The sequence below is a fragment of the Patagioenas fasciata genome, chromosome 27 (assembly GCF_037038585.1).
Source record: "Patagioenas fasciata isolate bPatFas1 chromosome 27, bPatFas1.hap1, whole genome shotgun sequence".
In the NCBI taxonomy this organism is placed as follows: Eukaryota; Metazoa; Chordata; class Aves; order Columbiformes; family Columbidae; genus Patagioenas; species Patagioenas fasciata.
In genome coordinates this window covers 4,094,904-4,115,679 of record NC_092546.1, presented here as the reverse complement: position 1 = coordinate 4,115,679, position 20,776 = coordinate 4,094,904, and the positions used below count along the sequence as shown (strand labels likewise).

General features: G+C 50.6%; 1 protein-coding gene and 1 long non-coding RNA gene across 8 annotated transcripts in view; both read right to left on the bottom strand.

Annotated features, from left to right (window-relative positions):
- Nucleotides 1-13,643, bottom strand: part of RFX2 (regulatory factor X2) — a 40,580-nt gene extending 26,937 nt beyond the window's left edge. For 4 of the 6 annotated variants that reach the window (XM_065858484.2, XM_065858487.2, XM_071799586.1 and 1 more), the window contains exon 1: nucleotides 13,510-13,643. The gene's annotated coding sequence lies outside the window, so the exon portion shown is untranslated. Of the gene's footprint in view, nucleotides 1-11,938; nucleotides 12,099-13,509 lie in introns of all 6 variants that reach the window. The other 2 variants (XM_065858486.2, XM_071799585.1) reach the window with 2 other exon arrangements.
- A 914-nt stretch (nucleotides 13,644-14,557) lies between these two features.
- On the bottom strand, nucleotides 14,558-20,769 carry LOC136113376 (uncharacterized). 2 transcript variants are annotated; one of them, XR_010652992.2, is made up of 6 exons: nucleotides 20,636-20,769; nucleotides 20,089-20,212; nucleotides 18,838-18,908; nucleotides 18,373-18,455; nucleotides 17,289-17,578; nucleotides 14,558-16,587 (listed from the first exon to the last, which is right to left on the bottom strand). It is a non-coding gene; the product is annotated as an uncharacterized lncRNA (long non-coding RNA). The 2 variants fall into 2 exon arrangements; XR_011735907.1 differs by having other exon boundaries at nucleotides 18,838-18,905.
- Nucleotides 20,770-20,776: the final 7 nt, after the last annotated feature.

Genomic DNA, 20,776 nt, shown 5'->3' with positions numbered 1-20,776 from the left:
GAACCGTGTGTCACAACCTCCAGCCTTTTAATGGGCAGTGGTAAGCGGAGGGGATGGAGAGGGGAAGCAAACATGGCAAGGAAGCTGGTAATAAGCTGATTCTGGAGAGGCTGCTTATTACATCGCTTCAAAATGTTATAAACAGAGAAGGCACCAGAGCCTTTCACTGATTAGGGTAAATTAATTTAAAACAGAAGCAAACACTGCTTGTCTAAGAGCTCCAGTTACCTGGAAACACAGATAAACCCCAAACACACGTTTCAAGGGCAGCAGGCACTAGAACTGTGCTTTTTGTTTTTTCAGAAACCCGGTCCTCATGGAAAAATACAAATTTGGAAATGTCTTTTATTAGCAAAAGTTAATAATATACCAAAATCCAAATATACACCCTGTGTTTAATTAGATTGCATGGAATCGAGTCAAGTAATAGGTATCCACACACGTGATTGCTGCGTAGCAGCAGGTCACTGAGCTTTGCTGTTTCTTTAGAAGCGGCTTTCGGAGCGGCACAGGAGAGCATTGGGGTTCTGGAGCTTCCGCAGAGTCGGCTCACAACAGCAGAAGCCGTGATGGTTTAATGCTGCTGGCAGCAGCGTATGGACAAACCCCACGTGCACGGATCTCAGACCTGAACACGGGCAAAGTAACATTGCACATCTCCCTCGCATACAAAAACCCATCCTGTTTTCTTTGTGGGTCTGGGCCCCTCAGTTCCAGAAGGACAGGGAACTGCTGCAGAGAGTCCAGCGCAGCCACCAAGATGCTGAAGGGAGTGGAGCATCTCCCGTGTGAGGAAAGGCTGAGGGAGCTGGGGTTCTGGAGCTGGAGAAGAGGAGACTGAGGGGTGACCTCATTCATGTTTACAGATACATAAAGGGTGAGTGTCAGGAGGATGGAGCCAGGCTCTTCTCGGTGACAACCAGTGACAGGACAAGGGGCAATGGGTTCAAACTGGAACACAGGAGGTTCCACTTAAATTTGCTAAGAAACTTGTTCCCGGTGAGGGTGGCAGAGCCTGGCCCAGGCTGCCCAGGGAGGTTGTGGAGTCTCCTTCTCTGCAGACATTCAAACCCGCCTGGACACCTTCCTGTGGAACCTCAGCTGGGTGTTCCTGCTCCATGGGGGGATTGCACTGGGTGAGCTTTCCCGGTCCCTTCCCATCCCTGACATTCTGGGATTCTGTGAATAACACAAACACTCTCCAAGTGGCCAGGACTGGATTCCTTCAGATCAGAGCGATCCCCTCTTGGTGCTCAGAAGCACAGGGAGCAGCACGCAGGGTATTCACTGCCATGCTGCATTTCACCCGCAGCCTCTCACAGATTCACCTGCACAAGTTCCAGCTGTTTGCTCTTAAGAAAAAGTCAGACCGCTCCCAGATTTTTAGCCCAGGACAACCCTGTCAGCAAATGCTTGAATCTCACTGTCCTTTCCTATTAACTAGCTAAATCTCAGCTTTAGAAAGGTTTCGTTACAACGATGGCAAATAACGCTACCCAAGGAAAAGCGTGGTGATATGTGCTGAGCAGCAAGGGCACATTCACAGCCGGAGGAGGAATCATCACCGTGTGCTACACCAAGTCCAGGCCTCTCCCATTCACATCGGTGCTGTCTGGTGAAAGCAAGCGCAAGTTTTGGGCTCATATGAATCACTTCCCCATATTTTTAATACGTGCGCTGTAGGGATTTCCCAGGGTTGTGATTCAAGAGGGGAAACACAAATCTGACACGAGAGCATTCCAAAGGCTCCTTTCTAGGACGAATTGCAAAGTTCCCACTGTCAAACAAACCAGAACATCTGGCGAGTCGACCCCTGCGCTCTGTCGTGTTCCCAGGATGATCCGCGTACCTGGTACAGCTCATCCTGACTAAACCAGGCTCATTTTGGATCAAGAAACTACAAACCTGTGGTTTTGCAAGACCCGCTCTTATAGTTTGCCCTACAGCAGAAAATTATGGAATATGTCATTTATTTTAAATTAATTCCAAGAGATCAGCTTGCGCATCAGCCATCACTTCTGACTTGTTTAGACCAGGTAATCCTTTCGATGGCGTTAAGGTTGACCAGTGTCAGTGTGAAGGGCAGATGTGCTGTGGTGCCTCCTCCACATCTGGGGCGGCAGCAGCAGCTCCATCACGCCTGTCTGGTAACAGCAAATCCAGAAGGAACCGCCAGCACAGTCCGGTATATTGTTATTTATTTATATAGCACCATTCACAAGCATTGGGGCACTTAACAATGTTAAGCGGAACAAGCCACAAACATAAACTGTGGCCGTTCTGAGAAGAGACGATTTCATCTCAGATTTTACAGCTGTTTTGCTTTTTCCTGGGGCAACTGGAGGTTTATAGAGCTATTGGTGACGGGTGCTGCAGACTCCAGGACTAAACGAGGCCCCAAATAGGAGACGCAAACTATCCAGAGAAATGCAATTCTTCCTGGAAAGGCAAAGAAATGAGGAGGCTGCTTTAGATGCCCTAGAAATGCAGTTTGGGAAGATGAATTGGAATATTCTGCACTTGCAGAAAGGTGTTGCTGTATGTTTGCTGGGGATAGTAATAGCACAGACCGTATTCTAGATAAAAGGGAGAAAATTAAGACTCGCAACAACTGCGCACCAATGCTTTGCAGCCTCTCAATGAAAGAGAATGGACTGTTGCTGGACTGGAATTAACCCAGCTGTATCTTTTATCCAGGTAACAAACTGCTGTGGGCAGGATTTTGGCCTGGGGACACGAGGGGCGGTTTTGGGACAGACCCCTCCGCCCACGCTCCCGTCTGGCCAGAGAAGGGTTAACATCCCACCCAGGAAACAATGGCTTTTAGCCATTCAACAAGCGGGCAAGGCAAAGCCGCGCTGTTAGGAGCCCAGCGCTGACGGATCGGGGCAGAGTCCGTGGAGCACAGGGTGAAGATTTAAATCCTTTTGAATCATAAACTCATGGCGGTGTGGGGGGGGTGGAACTGGCTTCAGTCCTAATTCCGAGGCTGCTCGGAGGGGTTACGGGGGACACGGGGACCCCCCCCCCGAGGAGTCCGAGCCCACCCGGAGCGCGATGCCGGTGCCGGGGGATGCGGGGCCGCGCTGTTTGGGGAGCAACAGCGGTTGCCATGGTCCCTGCGGTCCCCGCGGGTCCAGCTGCGTTGCCAAGCAACGCGGGGAGGCTTCCCAAACCAAACATCCCAGCCGCCGCGCACTAAATATGTCAGCGGGTATTTTCAGAAGGCCGGGAGGACTGACAAATAATTTCTTTGCTATAGTAACTGCGAAGGGGGAGGTGCGGGGGGAGGGTTGCGGGGTTTGGAGCTTTGTTTTGGTTTTATTTTCCTTTTATTTAATTGTCAGTTCAGAATAAACGGATTAACGGGCTGGAGGGAGTTCTTCAAAGCAGATGCCCAGGAAAGGAAGCTTTTTGTTTGTTTGTTTGCTTAAAAATATTATTAAGCGGTTAACCTCTTTTGGAGAAGGTGGTGACCGGGAACTTTGCACAGCCCCATGTCCCCGGTTTGCTGCATGGCCAGAGCCACCCGCACACACACAACTCCCTGAGCAAGCACCAGCACCCTCGCAACTTCATTTGCTTCCACCTATTTGTAAATTCCTAGAAGTTTTCCAGCAGAATTTCGATGCCTTTCGAGCAGGATTTAGCTTAGAAGAGAGAGCACTGTGCTTTTTGAGCATCCTCTGGTTTGATGAAGAGGAGAAGCTCAGCAGAAAGACGTTTTCTTCTAGTTCCACAAACATGGGAATCAGATTTAAATTCTCTTACATTAAAATTGAGGGAACTAATGCTAAGCAAAAATACAGAACCACTCTGAGGATTTGAAGGGAGAGTTTGCTCTCTGTGGAAATAAAGAGAAGACAGAAGCTTTTGTTGGGCTGGTGCAAACAGGTCATTGTCATAAGATCTAAAACATAAAAGTTCTGCTGCGCTTGCTAATCGTCATTAAAGCCACACGCTGCTGTCACAGGCTCCCGAACTGAGCAGGAGCAGAACTGGGGCAGAATTTGTCCCTCCGGTTTTTCAGTTGAAGCTCCAGCGCCAGCATCACTTGAGCTTCCAGTGACCAAGGATTAAGCTCCTCACTGAAGCTGCTGATTGCCCAGTGTTGGAGGATTTTAGTGCTTCTTTTGGTGTTTCTGTGCAGTTTATGGACTGAATGCACAGACCGCAGCGTTGATGTCCTGCTCGGGGTGCTCGCGTGTCTCTTGCAGGGGAACCATAGACCCAGAAACACTTTGAAAGAAGCAGCTGATATATTTTGGTGATGTTCAGAGCCGCATTCAGAGAGCAGACACTCGCGTAACGCAGCCAAGAGCTCGGCATCGCTTGGCAACTTCACATTAAGAAGTGTCATAACTTGAAGAGTCTGCCCAGGAAAGGGATAAAATATGCCCCGTTCGCAGCTGTTTGAGGTGATTTGGGAGCATTTGCACTCAGTACAGAAAAAAGCAAACTCAAAATAAGCTCCTTAACTTACCCTGCCTATTGCCTTATGGTAGACTTCAGGCTCCAAGCTGTGCTAAATATGGTTAAAAGATGCTTTAGCACCGTGACGTTTGGACAAGTAAAGGACTCGAAAAGATAACTGTGGTTGAGAGGAGAGCAGAGCAAGATCAGATCAACGTGTCCAACCTCCTGATAACTCTGGTCTCACTCCAATGCCAGCCTGCAAAACAGGCCCAAACTCACTGTCTAGACCCCCTTGCTCCTTGGTTCCTCCACCAAAATTACCCTGATACCTTCCCTGGCATTGATCCCAGACCTGTGGACTCACTGCAGGGTGTAAAAGCGCCCTGAAGGAGACACTGTTCTTATTCCCCATTAAGATGGGCAAATTAGGCCAAAGATTTCCTCTCATTGCAGTCCTCTCTGCCATGTGTCCTCATTCCTGCTTTAATATGCTACGAAGTTACAGTTGGGGTGAGGAAAACCCATGAGAAGGGAGAGCTGACACCTCATCTGCAGATGCTCCGGGGTTTTCAGGGTTTCAGTTGATGGAGTCCTGTTACTCCCACAAGAAAAAGGGCTTCCAGCTGCCCAGCTTTCACTGGAAAAGCAAAAAGCAGAATCCCATTTCAGAAAGTCCCCATTTAAACAGTCAGCCTTCCTTATTTTCATCTGCTTTTACACTTTGGGGAATTTTTGGCCCAGTGGGGACGGGGCAGTTTATTTGCAACCACACAGCAGCTCAACCCTCCCCTCTTCTTTTTTTTTCCAAATTATCTCTCTGCTTTTGCTTTCCAGAAAATGAAAAGTACATCCGCTTTCTGCAAGAACGAGAGCAATGGTAAGTGCGACTGTAAGAGCTATTTCCAGCCTATCCAGCATTTACTGCATGTGCTGAGCAGTAACCGAAGAGGCTGTGAAATGCTAATGATGCCCAGAGATAGAGTCCTGAAGAGAAGGAAAGAGTCACTTGGAGAGATTCTTTCTGCCCGTTCCATCTCCAGAAAGCACAGAAAACTTCAACACCTCCCTTCGGCAAAAAGCTTTCCAAGTTACACTTGAAAAACTGAAAAGGAAAAGCAGATGAGGGTGGGGGAGTGGATAGAGATGAGCCGGCAGAGCTAAAATATCCATTAGTGGGAAATTCCACCATCTCCTCCCCCTCCCAAAAAGTAACCCAATGGACTGCATGGGTCAGATTCCACCCGCAGACGGAGAAAGCAGCTCCAGCCACATTCGCTCAGCCCTTTTGATTCTCCTGCTTGTCTAACTGGCTGCTAGGCAACCCCAGCAGCATTGCTGCTCATATGCATTAAGTATTAACTATTAGTTCATTCCTTCCCCACTTTCGACATAAAGGCAGCGACCTCGACTTACATCACATGGATCTTTTCGCAGGTGCTGGCTAAACCAGGTTGGAAACAGAGTTAAAGGTGTTGAATACACCCAGCTTATCCACAGGATGCTCGTGATGCAGGCGCTATGGGATACACAGGATTTCCAGCACCCAGCATTACCATCGACTAATTCAAATACCCTAATTCAAATATCCTATGACTAATTAAAATAACCTAATTTTTGGTATAGCAGGAGATGCAGCTACTCTGGGCCAGTCTCAGCAGGTAATGCAGCGAGTCTAAAATCCAGGTTTAAGTTTAGTGCCCAGAGTGAAGCAACGCGAGCGTCCCCGCTGCTCGCACCGCATCCAGCCCTTCCACGGTGAGACGTGGTGGAAACTTCTCCCGTGGTAATAAAGCCTTGATTTTGGCAGGATGGGCCCGAGATCGAGAGCAGAAAGGACGCCAAGGGAGAATTTGAGAGACTACGAGGTTTTCTGCTCCTCTCCCTAAGGGTGAACCAGTTCTGCCACCATTTGGCAAGCAGCATCCCCAGCTTTGCCAAAGGCAACTCTTCCAGCTATTTCAGCAGACGTTCCGTCTGAAGAAACGAAAAGATCCAAATTGGGACAGGACAAAAGAAAGCAGCGGTCACCAGCGTTTAGAAACGGGAGAGAAACCTCAGACCCGCAAAGAAATTCAGTGATATATTCAGCTTCCCTTGACAGACTGGTCCCAAATTTTGTGATGCTCCTGTCTGAAGGTAATTACAAATTGACAGCCCTTTGTGATAGAGGAAGAAGGTGCACTAAGGACAATGAGGCCTCAGGATAACATATTTTTCACCTGCAGGAAGACTCCAAAGGCAGGAGGAGGAGGCGGCTGCACAGCAGAGGCTGCTGAGCCCAGCACTCAGTGACATTTCTGAGTAATTACAAAACCTTCAGATCCATTATCATGTTAATTTGCTGGCTAGTTGTTGTGGAGAACTGTAATTAGATGTTGTGTAGCTCCCATGCAGACTGGAAGGAATGCTAAGAATGCCTGTCCCTGCAAGGCGAGTGGGAGCTGGAGCATGGCGAGCAGGAGCTGGAGCATGGTGAGCAGGAGCTGGAGCATGGTGAGCAGGAGCTGGAGCATGGCGCCTCAGGAGAGGGGAAGGAGTCCCAGTCCAGTCCTGGGAGCGGAACGTTCTGGAGCCAGATGCTCTTTCTGGAGGCGGAAGGTCCCACGCAGGCTGAGCGATGGTGCTCGGGCACCAGCAGGAGCGGGAGTAGCTCCGGCGTGTTCTGCTTCACCTCCTGCGCGGTGCGGACCGGGGGCTCTGCTCTGCAGCCCACCCCAGCACTGTGCTCCACATACAGAAATGAGCCTTTGTCTCAGCTGAGCACAGCCCCATCATCCATGTCACCATCTTAATTCATGTTTGCAGGCTAAATGTTTTCTCTAATACAGGCCGGTCAGAAAATATTTGGTCTTCAAATGATGAGAGATCTCCTGGGTTGGGGCTGCACTCCGAAGCAACAATTGTGAGCTACAGCTGAGGGTGACAGAACTTCTTACAATTAAACCCAATCTCTTCATCCACAATGACTCTGCCCATTTCACATTTAATGAAATGTAACAAGGGCAGGTGTAGAGTCTTACATCTGGGTAGGAACAACCCCAGGTTCCAGTGTAAGTTGGGGAATGACCTATTAGAGAGCAATGTAGGGGAAAGGGACCTGGGGGTCCTGGGGACAGCAGGGTGACCATGAGCCAGCACTGGGCCCTTGTGGCCAGGAAGCCAATGGTACCTGGGGTGGGTTAGAAGGGGGTGGTCAGTAGGTCAGAGAGGTTCTCCTGCCCCTCTGCTCTGCCCTGGGGAGACCACACCTGGAATGTTGTGTCCAGTTGTGGCCCCTCAGTTCCAGAAGGACAGGGAACTGCTGGAGAGAGTCCAGCGCAGCCACCAAGATGCTGGAGGGAGTGGAGCATCTCCCGTGTGAGGAAAGGCTGAAGGGACTGGGGCTCTGGAGCTGGCGCCAGTCCAGACCCACTGTTCAGTCAGAGGGTGAAGGGGAAGGTGTCAAAACACTCTTCCCATTCCCATAACAGCAGAAACCACAACTGGTGTAAAATCCTACACACAAACAATCACCGCTCTGCTAACAGCACTGTTGCCAATGTGAGCGATTTTGTAACCAGGGTTAGTCTGAACTGACAGCAACAGAGTCGTAAGTCAGCAACATAGTATTTTATTCTTAAATATTTGCTTGGGATGCTGCTTGCCATCGGACTTCAGTCGAAATAAACTTTAGCAAATGATATGTGAAATGATCCCATCTGCCTGTTTCAAAGGCAAAAAAAAAAGATATTATTTTATAAACCTGACGGAGAAAAGGTATAAAAATTATTGCAGAGAGGCCACGGGCTGTCAGTTCTTCCCAGCTTTCAATTCACTGTGAGCCCAGCATGTCTATAAGGATATAAAGCAGAAATTCAGATTCACCCATAGACAATTTACTTTCCTCCAGCAGAAATGTCACCTAATGTCCTGGTTAATCACGGACTTCGATCCTCACCCCTAAAGAAAGTGGTTAGAAAGCAGGAGATGCCTTCAAAATGTTCCCCGCGGAACATTTTGTTGCCCGACATCATATAAATCCAACCAAGGAGCTGCCAAAATGAAAGCTATCACAAGCATTCCTTAATGATAAACTAATAGGAGACTCATCACCAAAGCATTGAGTAATTCTTCAGGGAACACGAAGAAGGATTGCAATGTGTGATGTATTTATTTAGTTATTTGGTGGCATTTAAGAAAGCTAGCTTGAGTTTTAAGGCCACGAGGCTTGAAAACAGCTGGAAAAATTCAAGCCACAATCTATGTGTGTTTCTTTGGACTGTAAAACAGCCCAAAGTCCAACACTGGAGTCACTTCAGTGAGGAATCCCCCAATCACTCTTTTCCTCCCCAAAAATGTCTCTAATTAAATCTCAACTTTTTGGCCCTTGGAAAAAAGCCCTAATGGAGCAGATAGAGTTTCCCAAACAGGCTTAGAAGTTTCAATAGATGTGGTGTCCAGGTGAGAAAAAGGTGGGACTTACTAGATCAGAGACTAATCCAAGCCTTAGGGCACAGCTCAGAGTCTGAGGTGGCACAGAAGCCTCAGTCTGGACACACGTGGGTACCGCAGAAATGTGAATAAAATCCCTCAGAGAGCATAATGTGCGTATCTGTACATATACAGGGATATTTTAATACATATATGTGTATATCTATATAAAATAAAATACACATGTATCTCCACATACAGCCCCAGGGCCTGCCTAAACACACAGAGAGATTTTAGAGACACACTCTCAGATGGTTTTATATTAAAACGTCTCCTTTCCACCCTTATCAAGGAATTGATTAGCGCTTTATACTAATGAGACCCCCAGCCAGAGCTCGCATGGTACCTATGGAGGTGAACACAAAGGGTATTATGGGGTATATGACTTGTGCTGGAGAAATATTTTGTTGTCTGTTTATTTACTTGTGGCACAATTAGTTCATACGCTACTTCGACAGCAATAGCCTAACACAAAAAAGCCGGCACATTCTCAGACAATAAGGTGGATTTGTGAATGTTTGAACACAGGAATAAAGACCCGCCAGTCCAAATAAGCCAAAATACCACGTGTCGAGGCGCAGATTACAGAAGGAAACCTTGCATATGTTTCCAATATCGGCGACACAATCCCAGATCACTGACCTGCAGGCCCTGGGGCAGGGAGGTTGGGAGCCCCCGCGGCAAAGCGGGCACGCGTGGGACCCCCTGCGGCACCGTGGCAAAGCGGGCACGCTCAGGAGCCCCCGTGGCACCGTGGCAAAGCGGGCACGCTCAGGAGCCCCCGTGGCACCCTGGCACAGCGGGCACGCTCAGGAGCCCCCGTGGCACCGTGGCAAAGCGGGCACACTCGGGAGCCCCCGTGGCACCCTGGCACAGCGGGCACGCTCAGGAGGCCCCGCGCATCCCGGCAAAGAGGGCACACCTGGGAACCCCCACAACACCCCAGCAAAGTGGGCACGCTTGGGAGCCCCTGTGCACCCCGACACGCGTGGGAACCCCCACCGCACCCCAGCAAAGCGGGCATGCTCGGGAGGCCCCGCGGCACCGTGGCAAAGCTGGCATACTTGGGAGCCCTCACGGCACCCCGGCACAGCGGGCATGCATGGGAGCCCCTGCGGCACCCAAGCAAAGCGGGCACGCTCAGGAGGCCCCGTGCACCCCGGAAAAGCGGGCACGCTCGGGAGGCCCCGCGGCACCGTGGCAAAGCTGGCATACTTGGGAGCCCTCACGGCACCCTGGCACAGCGGGCGTGCATGGGAGCCCCTGTGGCACCCCGGCACAGCGGGCACACTCGGGAGCCCCCGCGGCACCGTGGCAAAGCGGGCACGCTGGGGAGGCCCCGTGCACCCCGGCAAAGCGGGCACGCTCGGGAGGCCCCGCAGCACCCTGGCAAAGCTGGCACGCTCAGGAGCCTCCATGGCACCCTGGCACAGTGGGTGCGCTCGGGAGCCCCTGCGCACCCCAACATGCGTGGGAGCCCCCACGGCACCCCGGCAAAGCAGGCGTGCTCGGGAACCCCCGCGGCACCCCGGCACAGCGGGCACACCGCTGCGGCAGCGCCGGCTCCAGCTGGCGGCCGGCCAGCCCCGAGCTGCGCCGGCATGTGTTCCGAGGGAGGGAGAGAAGGGAAAAACGCGGTTTAAATATAACTCGGCAGCCTCCAGCAGAAACTTTGGCTGAGAAGCGGAGCGGTGAGATGCGCCTGTTGAATCAGCATCGCCCCCCCCGCGCTGTGACTCTGCACCTCGCAGGACGCTTTTAGCTCCGGAGTACTAAAACTAACAGGGAAAATATACTGGAATACACTAAAAGAGCTACGTTTACAGGCTTGTATTAGAAGCAAAAACATGTTGTGATTAAACATAACAGCTGTCAATGCTCTGACGTGCTACAAGCATGCGACTATTTAAAGACAATGACTGGCGCCATCTATTTTGCTGCGATCAAGCTCAGAAAAGCTCCAGTTATTAACTGCTGACTGAGGCTTTACATTTATGGTAGCCCTGAAAAAGTTTTGTGACAGGGAGGGTAACAAGTAACAAGTATGGAGGTGACTTTTAGTAACAATTCATACTTTCAACTGGAGAATTTACCCCAAAAAATAGACAGGACACACAGCATCAGTTGACATCACTGGAGACACCGGCTGCTCAGGTCTTCAGGGATTGTGACCTTAAATTACCATTTCAGATTTACACATGTGCACATATTCAGAAAGTGTATTTCTAATGTAACTTAGTGTACGCGACACACGATTTGACAGCAAAATGCTCTTTGAGAGGGCAGATCTGATACTCAATGGATAATTTGCCACGCTGGGCCGTGCCCGCGGCACCCGGCGCGTTGCCCGCACGTCTCACACCCTCTCTGGTCGCTGTAACACGATTTCACACTCGCTCGGACCCTTCCACGGCAGTGAGAGCTGGCACACAGGGCCCCAGGACAGGGCCACGCTGCTGTGGGAGGAATTCATGAGATGCAAATGGCACAGCGGGGAAATGCAAAGCAGGGGCTGTCTGGGAAGGCGGACAGACCTGGCTCTTGCATCGCTCGGTGGCAGCGGATGCTCTTATCACCGTCCACAAATGCGCTGGGATCATTTTGCAGAAAGCAAACGGGGACAAAGACATTCCAGTGTCAGTCCCTCGCTTGCTTTTGTGTGCGCTTTCACCCTCAAGGCCCCGATCTCCAAGTTACCTGAGAACCCAGACTGTGCTGGAAAAGATGAGTGTTTCTAAATCCTGCCAGCACGGGAACGGCTTTGAGAACAGGGACTCCAAAGGCTTAAAACGAAAAACCAGAGCACGCCCACATGCGTATACACCGAAAGGCAAATGCAAAACATCTCGCAAAATTCAAATAAAACTCCCGTCACTTGGGACAGCAACACTGAGAGGTAAAGAACCAGTGGGATGTGCTGGGCTTTTAAACACGTGAACTAAGATCTTCAAAATGAAACAACAAGTGTTGCTGATGAAGCCACCACATCCCAGCCCCAATGTCAGATTTCCAGCACCCACAATTTAGTCCTACAAGTGTGGTTTGTCCTCACCTGACTCCAGCCATCCAGGAGTCAAACTCTGCTCATCCCAGACTCCCCCAACAGAGAATGAGACCTTCAGCGGCTGATTCAACCCATCCTGAAACAGGTAACCGAGCTTTCACTTCCACATCGACCGCTTTCCACTATACGTGCCACTTGAAAACAAAACCTGAGATAAGGTTGTATTAATCTTAAACTGACTGAAGCAAACTCAATCAGAATGTCAAACAGCAAAGAAGGAAGCTCTGGGAGCTTAAGGCTTATATTTTGAGGCTGATTTGTTTTTTTAAAGCCAGCAATTACTCTCTGTTCTCAAATGATTCATAACCGAGATAGGGAGTTGAAAAGTTTGGTCAGAGCAGATGAAAAACACCTCCTTGACTAATAAATGAATCTGAAGCTGAACGTGGTCAGCTTAAGGATATTCCAAGCCGAAAAACACCAAGTAAATTTTTAAAAATTATTATTTATTCTGCTTTGCTCTTTAATTAGAAAGATTTGCTTCTTTCAATAGCAAAACCAAAAAAAGACTTCAGTATCTAAATCAAAGAATGGAAAGATTTAATCAGGCTGCAGGAACTCACGCTTGAAATAGGCACATACACCAAATCCTGCTTTAACAGGAGATGAGTCTCGTTTCACAACTTACTTTATTCAAAACAAACAGGAGAAACCAAGTCAGGAGTAGACGGCTAATGCTTAAAAATAGGCCTTATTGAAATTTTTCGCTCATTTCTGAGTCCAACAAGAGAGTGAAGGCTGGGATTTGAGAGTTCTGGCAAATGATGAGCTGGAGTTGAAATCAACCCCCCCGCCTCCAGTAAGACGAGGAGGAGTGTCCGGGGGCAAAGGAGACAACAGGAGAGGTAAAAAGCGTGTTAACCGGGGGCAGAGGGGCTGCCTGGCCCGGGTCCCCTCTCCCCAGCTCTTTCGGCTCTCACAAGCTCGCCCGGCGGCAGGAGGGGGGTCGGGAGCAGCGCAGGGTTGTTCCCGAACGCTCGTTCCGAACCAGAGCGGGGAGTTAAAGCAGGGAAAGAAAGAGCCGGGGAGAAGTTGGTGCCGGCGGAACTGCCACCGGGTCCCCGCAGGGGGGATGCGGTGGCCCCGCTGGGCTCGGCCCCGCCACGCCGGAGCGGAGAGCACGGGCTGGGTCCCGTTCCCGGGCAGGGCGCGGAGGGAGCGCGGCGCTCCGGGCGGTGCCCCCGGGCAGCGGCACCGGAGGTGGCGGGGGCGGTGTCGCCTCCCCCGCTCCGCCCGGGCGCGACGCCGCTCCCAACTTTCCGGGGGCGGCGCGGGGAGCGCCCGGAGCCCCGGGCGGCACCGAACGCCGGCGGACCGGGAGAAACGCTCCCAGGCGCGAATCCTGCGGCCGGGACGGGACGGAGGGGCGGGACGGGGGGGTCTCCGCACCGCCCTCCGCCTCACCGACCCCCGCGGAGGCCGCCAAGCGCCTCACCCCCCCCCCCGCCATCCACCCCACTACGGGCCCCCTCAGCGGGCGGGACCCCTCGGCGGGCGGGACCCCCGCGGCCGGGCCCGCCGCCCCCCCACCCCCGGCGGGGCGCCGCGCCTCCGCTCACCTGCCCTCCCCGCCGGGCACCGCGGGCTGCGCTGCGCTCCGGCCGCCGGGGCCGCGCGTTGCTCCCGTTGGCAAGTAACAGTCTCCAGGGCTACGGTCACTATGGCGCCTGGCGCCGGGTCTCGAGGCAACTGTTGCTACCCTCTCCCGCTACGTCACCGCCCGGCCCCGCCCACTCCGCCGCGGGGCGCGGCCGACGATTGGCGTGCCGGCTGTCTGTCAGCGCGGGGGCGGGACGCGACGCGGATGGGCCAATAGCGGCAGGGAGGAGGCGGGGCGGAGAGTTGGCGCGCGCTTTGGCGCTTCGGCGCGGGGGGGGAGAGGGGCCGGTGCGGGCCCGGGCCGGGCGGGGCGCGGGGAGCGGGGGCGGGCCCGGAGGGGACAACGGTGACCGGGGCGCGATGGGCACAGAGCAGCGCTCCTGTGAGCTCCGCGCTTCGATATCGAAACAAACAAGTTAATTTTTCCACTATTAAATATTAATATTTAATATTAAATATTTACACGTTCCCGTTGGCACGGGCGGAACTCGGGAGTTTGCTCCGAGTCGCCGCTGGTTTCTGCCCTACCTGAGCTCCCGGTTCCCCCTGACATCAAACCGTTTCCATAGCGACCGGCTGTGAAGTCACAACCAACAAGAGGGGGGGACACGGGAGCTGATGGAGAAACGGGGCTCAGGGTTTGGGGTGAATATTAGAAATATCAATGAATTGCCGCACAGCGTCCCTATGCACAGGTACCTGCTCCCGCTTCCCGCCCCAGCAACAGTGAAATGAGGCACCGGCAGCGCTTGGAGTTCAATTTGGGGACGCGATGGATGAGGATAAAAGCAGCAGCATCGTCCCGTGACACAGAATTATCTGTATAAATGTTTCCTGGAGGAGCGTCTGTGGTGGGGTTTAAACTCCATGAAATACTGGGCTCAAACACCAAAAGGCGAGAGCGTTTTCCACAGAGACACCTGGCACTGGGAATGGCTCCCGAAAATGTGCAGAATCCCGTCACCCCGCGGATATGTGTCATGTATCAACATATGTGCGGTGTGACACTGGGCAAAACCCACCTTGCTTATGGGTGGGAAGGTGTAGCTGATGTTTTTTTGGTGGTGGTGGAGAGAAAATGAAGCCTGAAGTGTGTTCTCTGGACACAGAGCACTGCAAAAGCAGCAGCCACCTCGGCTCTACGCTCTCTCACCTTAAATGATCATCCCCACTGGTCCAGGTGAGAATCGGTGTAAACGGACCCTCTGCCCTCCTGGAGCTGGAAATCCAGCAGGTTTCAGGTGGAGTTTCCTTGAAATCCCTTCCCTGAGTAAGAGACACCTGTGAAAAAGAACATTTGTAGCCTTAGGTTTATATTTCCAGGCCGGACATTAATGCCCACAAGGCATTCAGGTGTCCTCAGCACAGGCAGACTAAAATCTACACATTATTCCTCCATCTTCTTGGGAAAAAGAAAGGCTTTTTGGTAGTGGGCAGCCCAAATTCTGCCCATGCAGGGGTGGGATGGTCCTCCTGTTTTCTGGTATTTCATGCAGGCCGTTTTGTGTCTGTCCCTAAGAAAGAGACAGCGAAGGAAAAACCAACCCTGCTATTGATGTGATTTTTTTCTCTTTTTCACCTTGCATTTGTAATAGGTAACAAACACATTTCAAAGTTAAGATGGTTTCGTTGTTCAAATCCTAAGGGTTTCTCTTTGCAACCTTGATAATATGATGATAATGATGAGCCTGGTCGTGGCTTTGTGGTCGAGGTTTAATACAGTTTTGCTCCTGAAGAAGAAATGATGAAGAGAGACACAGCTTTAAAAACAAGTGGGGATGTGTCCTGCCTCTTACTGCAGGTGTTACAATTATGAATACATCTCCCATCAACACACACCAGCCTCGCTGCTCCCGGTCTGACTCCTGCAGAATTAAGCTCGTCCTGTATTCCAGGCATTTCTCTGAAGTTTAAAACAACCGATAGACCTGAGGTGGCAAAGACCCCGGTTTAATCACAGCAGAGGGAGCTGCTCCGCTCCCCTCCTGTTTATTTTAATTGTGACATTAAGAGCTGTATAATGAAAACCAATTCCTGCTCTAGGTCGGGCCCTAGGTCAATTGCCTTGAAAAAATCCCCGTCAGATATTTCGCCTTATTGACATGCAATGAAAAGCTCTTATGATGTATTTTTTCTGTAACGTTTTCTGAAAAGTATGTCCCAGCCTAAGCCAAGGAAGTGTGTGGAATTCGTACCCATGGAGACTCCAATAACACAGCCGGCTCCAAACGCCGCAGGATTATTAGTTTTCTTACCTAAATATCAGGAATGGAGTTACTGGAAAAGGGAGAGTCGGAGAGAAAGTGGCCGAGGGAGGCGATGTAAATTGGAGAGGCTGGACTTGCTCGGTTTGTCCGCAGAATTGGGGTTGATAAACCTGCTCTCGATAGGTTACTACAAGAGTTATACCGGAAAATTTCCCAGAGTGGTGTGGCTGAGCACCGAGGATACGCCGGGTGAGATTTTGAGACACTCCAAAGCAAAATAAGTGTCTTAATGGGCTGTAGACCCTTAAGCCAAGGATAAAAAGAGCAACTCTTAATTGAAGGTGTCATTGCTTAATAAACAGTAAAACAGAAAATAGAGACCGAATCGTTTTTGAGAAGTCAGCTAATGCACATAAACATCCACCTTTACCATGGGAAATGGGGACCAAATTAATATCTTTTTGTTAATGGCTCCTTCTGCTCTCATTTCTTCCCTCCACCTTGTTTTCTAAATTAAACAACGCTCTGTTTTTCTTCTCTTCAAGTAAAACCCCAAGCCTTTCTTCCAGAAGCGCTCTGTAAATAGTGGGGTTTGATCCTGCAGTACCGCGGTCATTTACTCCTGCTCAAGCACCGTGCTTTGCATTTGGCCATATCGAATTGCGTCATGTTGATTTTGAGTCATCCCTCGAGTTTCCTGAGAGCTCAATGAAATCCTCCCCGAGCACCCGCAGCCTCTCCCAGTTCAGCGTCACCTGCAACACGCTGTTGCGGATCTGTCGTCACTTTGGTTTTTAGGGCCCGATTCTCCTCTGCACGGCACCTGTCCCTCTGCAAAATGAATGTCAAACATCTTCAGACGTGCTCTTATTCCTTCCGAAGCATCAATTATTGTATGAAACCCAAAGCAGAGGTTCCCTGCCTTGCCTCACCCTCCCAGTAATATCCTGAAATTCTTGATAATGCGCAGCACACAACCTTCGCTAAAGTCCCATGAACCTCGGGAAGTTTGCCAGTTCCCACCTGGGCACCCAGGGAGTAATCACGGGCTGTTATTTTTAATCAGGGACCTGTTTGTCACCTGTTGACAATCCCCAGATTTATTTTTCCCTTGGTTTTTTGCAATCCCTTGCATAAGCCAGATCTCATTCCTCTCCGCCTGTAGAGTATCGGGGTGAGCTGGGGGGAAGGAGCCTTATTTAAGAAAGCTGCTGCTAAAGAAAGAGAAGAAACTTGAGCCTGATTGCAGAGGAGCACGTTGCTGCAGCTCTAACAGACACCCACAGGAGGGCATGTTCCTCCAAGCAAACAGGAATTCAGCTTAACAAAGTTTGCTTGTGTTCAGCCAGATTTAATAAAAACTGAACTTTGCATCATTGGAAATGGTGATGCAGACGCGACAGGTTCTGGTTTTGGTGGTGGGCAGCTGCTCAAGTGAAGCACTTGAGAACAGAGTAAATCTCCATACCCGCTGTTCCCGGGGAAACTTCTTCAAGGATATCAAAACAAACTCAAGCAACGGCTTTTCCTACCTGGAGCCCTGCAGTGGATCTGTGGTTCTGAGTAGCCAGGGAGCGCTGTCTTTGGCGTGATACATTTCTGGATTTGCTGCTGGTCAGACAGCAACGCTCTTCAGTGCCTTGGGCTGGGTTTAAGAGGATAAATGTGTTGAGTGTGGTTGTGCCAAGGCCACGCTGGAATTTCTCAGTGGTATCAGATCATGTGTTCTCTGCCCACAGGTTTCTCCAGGAAAATGAAATCTGGGCTGTCCCTGGTCCTGTGTTACAGGATGCTCTGTCCCGTCCTGCCAGCCTTACCCAGCCTGAAAGCAAACAGGTGAGTGCTGAGGGTGAGAGAAGGAAAAAGGGCGTTCAGCCCTTCTCTTGCCCTTCTGTCTCCCTTGGGTGGCAGCAAATATCACAAGAGTCCTCAGCAAACTCTTCCCAGTTTGCCATTTCGAGGACGTGGACTTCGCAAAGGTTACTCTCCTCCCCCTAACAAGTTTTTAGCACAGCTAGAAACCCAGATGCTCTCTTCCCTTCACCCTGCAAATTTCCTTTTGGCAGAATTAAAGGACCAAGCATTTCTCTGAAGTGTTGTCTGTTTGGTTTGGAAAATCTGCAAAAAAACACTGTGAATGGTCATGGAAAAAACAGCGTGGAGTGGGTTTTTGTGCCAGTCCCTGAGGATGTGTCCACAACTTGGATGTAATCAAAGATAATCATGTTGATATAGCTAAATCAATATAGCTTATGTCAACACAACTTTTGTGTGGAGGCAACGTCTGTGCAATAAAACTCCCAACGACTGACTAGCCCTGGCATAAGGTTTCCAGGGAAGTTCTGTACAATGCACAACTTCTTTTCTAGTGCGGTGAGTTTAAATGAGGGTGCCCCTGTTCCCCAGAGAACTGTAGCCGCAAGAACAACATGGAGGGACAATTTCCTTCTACCAAACACTCAGCGTTGGGAATTGTGCTGCAGTGTCCCCTGGGATGGGCGTGGGGCAAAGACCTACGGCTGGAGATGGTGGAACTCGCATCCTGCCCAGGGAAACTGGGGTGGAATGAATCTGAAAACCAGGTTGTGCGAGGGCAAACACTTTTTATCTGCCTACCTGGTGAATGTTTTCAATGTTCCAGGTTACTACTTTCATCCTGAACTGGCACAAAAGGTTGAAGTCTTATGGAAGTTTGGAACCTGAATATTAAACAGAAAGGTTCAGCTTGTTTGTGTGTGTGAGCATGTTAAAGTTCTGTAACTTTTTTACTACAGTGAGTGTGTGTTTAAAAAAAATAGAAGAATATTAAGTAGCCCCGTGGATTATTAACATTTCAGACTTAATTACAGGTCTTGCTCTGCACTGCAACTACAGTCAACCACCGTCAGCAACTTTTCTGCTTGTATTGACTTCCAGCACACAGACCGGTATCTGGACTCTGGGTAATTAGGTGATAACGCATGTTTCCATGCTGCTATCGCTTACTCTGGTTACACATTGATCCCTTCCCTGGTTACACCACAGTTTAAACGCGGAGGACAAGACAGGGCACAGCCTTGTTGTGCTTCGGGTCAGACCTACCTGGTAAACATTGTGACACCGTTGGAACAAAGTCTCTTGGCTTGGGAATGGGAAGCGAACCTGCTGTTCTGCTAAGCAGCGGGAGAAAAGATATAATTATTTTGTTTATTGACATTCCAGAAATGCAATTGTTTTGATTTTTTATTTCTGAGCCGCTGTAAACAACCTTTCTAAATTGAACTTCCACAGGCGCCTCATTTTGGAGCAAATGGTTTTCCATCAAATTATTTTTCAGAAGTGGAATGGTGATTAATAGCATTGCGATTTGGTTTAACTTCAATGTTCTGAAGAGAGGGGATATCTAGAAGCGAGCTATATTATTACATAGGCTAGAAATTCTAATCCTCCACTGCCTTTCCACTGTATAAATGCATGTGCTACATACATTGTGTGTTGTGTAAAACAACAGGCAGCCTTTGCCTATACTGCGTTGTTTCAAAAACCACTAGTGTGCATGTTTTAGTGCAGGTTTTTTTCCACAGACACCCACATCTATTCACTGTAGACCCTTTCACATGACCAGAAAGATGCCGCAAGTCCTTGGCTGGGAAGATACCATGACCTGTTTAGGTTTAAAAATGATTCTGCTATAACCACTCTTCCGTCTCTCTTCCTTGTGACTGTGTGGTTACCAGCGTTATTTTCTCAGTGCATTCATTCTCATGTTGTATTTGTCGTGGACATTTCTGAACTAGGCTATTGGCCCAACCCATCACCCCATTATCCCTCAAGTCAATGTCCTGAGGTGCAACTACATTTCGGGCTGAGTCACTTGCTCCCAGTGACTCTGGAGCTGGACATTTGTGAGTGTTATTGGAGGAATGCTGGCCCAGAATATCTTACAGATCCAATGCCAGGACTAGAAGGGAAAAGTGATAAAAGTGAAAAGTTGTGTAAATTGCCTTAGGTCATTTAAGTGAGCAGATTTGATTTGTTCCATATGGGGAACGATTAAGCTGAAGAAGAAACTTTTCTCCACTCAGTCTCTGTGTCTAGAGCTGTGTGAAGAAACAATCCTTTGCTTGAGATAGGAAAGAACTTGCAAATGGGATTGCTTCTGCTTCAGATGAAAGCAGAGAGATGTTCTGCGGTTCACAGGAAACCTGTGGCCAGAGGAAGCGGCTCTGGGCAGCTGCCAGCCAGCTCCTCGCCCACAAACCAACCCCAGCCGGGCAGCACCGCTGTCTGTACAGCAGCGTTTCCAACCGCAGGCGGGCGGTTCGACCTGCACAAGCCTAAAGTACCACGGACCTGGTCTGCACTTATCCTGGGCCTTGTCAAGACGCTTATCCAACCCTGTTGTCTTGTGAGAGGGCACCCCTGTCCTCAGTGGCATCTTCCTCCCCTCAGCCTTCTGGTGAGGCGTTTTAAACACCTGCAAATGTGGAGGCAGGATAGAGACAGGAAAGAATCAGAGAACTGTTTTGGCTGGAAAAGCCCCTCAAGATCAACTCCAACCATAACCCAGCCCTGGCACTGCCCCATGTCCTGAGAACCCCATGTCCGTCTGTCCAACCCTCCAGGGATGATGACTCCAGCACTGCCCTGGGCAGCCTGTTCCAATGCCCCACAGCCCTTTGGGGAAGAAATTGTTCCCAGATCCAACCTCAACCTCCCCTGGGCAACTTGAGGCCGTTTCCTCTGCTCCTGGCGCTTGTTCCTGGGGAGCAGAGCCCGACCCCCCCTGGCTCCAAGCTCCTGTCAGGTAACTGTAGAGAGCGTTCTCCCCTCAGCTCCCGTTCTCCACAGCTGAGAAGCAGCAGCTGTTCGCGGGTTTCTGAGGGGCAGCCGCGCTCACCGGCTTCGGGCTGACTCTGAGGCCTCTATCGCCTGTTCCACCGCCCCGCGGGCGCTGCGCTGACTCGGCCCGTCCCGCCTCCAGCCTGCGGGAGCCGAGGTGCCCCGGGGGGGCCGCGGTGCTCGACCCGAGGCCGCTGAT